The following is a 2459-nucleotide window of genomic DNA, read 5'->3' as shown; positions in this document are numbered from 1 at the left end:
GAAGTCATGTATGTTTAAGTATGATCAAGTATGCAAGCATGTTTAGAAAAGCTTTCAAGTTATGGCACGTCTATGTATGTATGCAAGTTCAAGTTCAGGCTTCTTGTATGTACGCTCTATTTTAAAGTTGCATGTGGTTTTATTACGTAGTACTTGTTATTTCCCGTTTATACGTGTTGAGTCTTTAGACTCACTAGACTTGATCGATGCAGGTGAGGATGTCTATGAGGAGACAGGAGGTGGGGACCAAGGAGCAGGCTTGGACTGAACGGGAGGCTAGACCCGAGGACCGCCCACGTTATTTTAAATTTTTATGCAAGTTTAAATGTAGTGCCCAAATTCAGTACGCATATAACCCATGCATTTATTTAATTATTAAATCATTTAATTAACTTTAAATGAGCTTTAGCCATGCATAATTTATGAAAATGCATTATTTTAAATTATTCATGTTTATTGTAATGCACTTTAAAATGTTTTTTCGAGTTTCATATTTCAGGCGATTATTCGAGGCGGGAGTGAGGAAAAGACCCGTGACGATTTTCGGCAATTTAAAGAATGGTATTTTATTTTAAGTTGAGGATGATTCATTTTAAATAACTTATTAGCTTTTATCATTTTAAAGCCTAAGTTATTTATTTGAGTGAGTTTAGAATTTTAAAACTTTTAAATTTTAGCAAGTGTGCTTTTTATTTTAAATTAGGGACTTGGCTTGTGGTGAGGTTTAACATTCCAATTAGCCTTTTTATTAGCACTTTTTATTAATACTTTTAATTGTGTAATTAAGCCATTTAATTCCTTAATTACACACAAAAAACTCCACACACACTTTTACACACACTAAATAGCGGCTAAAACTCACACACAAGTTTTCAATTCAGTTTTTATATTTTTGAGAAGAGAAATATTAGGGTTCTTAGTTCATAGAGCAGCCACCCCATCTCTCTGAAATTCCAGCAAATTTTCGTTGGTTTCTTTCAAAGAAAATCGAGCCACCGTCGTCCCGGATCAAGCCTCGCGCCGTCTCTGCTTCGATATCGCTGTTTCGGTAAAATTTATCATCAAAAGGCACGTATATTCTGTTCTTGATGCATCGATCATGTCATATTATGCGTGTGTTGTTATTTATGTGTAAAACCATGTGTATGTTGTGTAGAAGTTTGAGCAATCATGTTTAAATCGCTTTTGAAACCCTCTTTAGATCTGAAATTTACGTTTTTACTGTTCGGGTTGAAACTGAGATTTTTCAGTCGAGATTTTGAGAAGACTTTCAACTACAAAATTGTAGAACTTTTTGATGCCTTCGATTTGATATAAAATTCGAGATTTTTTGATGAAAATTGAGTGAGTTATGGCATTTTTCGTGGAACTGCTCAAACTACGACTTTACGAAAATTGTGTTCTTGAAGTTATTTGTTGCAGGCTTCGTTGGGAATCGACGGGTGATTGTTGATGCATCTAGGTATGATCGGTATGATGTTGGGTTGTTATTTATCATGTCGTTCGGTGTTGATAAGCACTAGAATACACAAGAAGTCGTAGGAACCAATTGGTGTCAATTGCCGCGTTTTCTCAAATTGTATGTGTCGTAGGGGAACGTCGTTGTTTGTGTGTTTGTACGAGTTTAGGCCGATGCTATGGTGTCTTATGAGGTGTCTCGAAGTATCGTTTCATAGCCATTCGGGTTGATTGAGAAGAATGAATTATTATGTCAAGCTTTCACGCAGGTTTCGACTTTCAGTGTCTAGCCGGACCCCCACACGGACCCTGCCACGGGGTCCGTGCCCTTTGTCCACCCGAAGTGTCTTTTTCCAGAGACTAGACGGACCCTTACACGGGGTCCGTGCCTTTGTTCCTTCTGGAGTGCATTTTTCCAGAGTCTACACGGACCCTGACACGGGGTCCGTGTCCACCCTTCCTTTCGAGCTTCACCACCGAGTCTACACGGACCCCTACACGGAGGTAGGCACGGGGTCCGTGTCCTTCATATTTGGGAAAATATTATAGCATGCTTTGAGGTTCGATGTCATGGTTTAGTGCAAGGGTTATCAAGGTCGTGTCATGGGAAACTATGGAATGTCCTAAGAAATGATTGAGCGGGAGAGTAAGTATGATATTTACGTCTAAGTTATGCAAGTTACGTATGTGAATTCACGTTAGTATGTGCAGCAACGGCCCCGATCGAAGTCCAACGAATCCCTCAATGCCAAGTAAGTATGTTGACGTGCAAAAAAAATATTTTAAATTTTTGGAGGTATGCTAAATGTCTTGTGACCAAATTATGTTAAGATTGGAAAGCGTTAAATTATGAACGGGGACCAATCCGCCCGTTAAATTATGAACGGGTTAGATCGTGGTTGGAAAGCGTTAAATTATGAACGGGGACCAACCAGCCCGTTAAATTATGAACGAGGATCTCATGTATGTGGCAGTGGATACGTCCCTGTCAGCCCAGTACT

This window comes from Primulina eburnea, chromosome 8, assembly GCF_022965805.1.
Source record: "Primulina eburnea isolate SZY01 chromosome 8, ASM2296580v1, whole genome shotgun sequence".
Lineage (NCBI taxonomy): Eukaryota > Viridiplantae > Streptophyta > Magnoliopsida > Lamiales > Gesneriaceae > Primulina > Primulina eburnea.
This window is presented reverse-complemented; position numbering follows the sequence as displayed.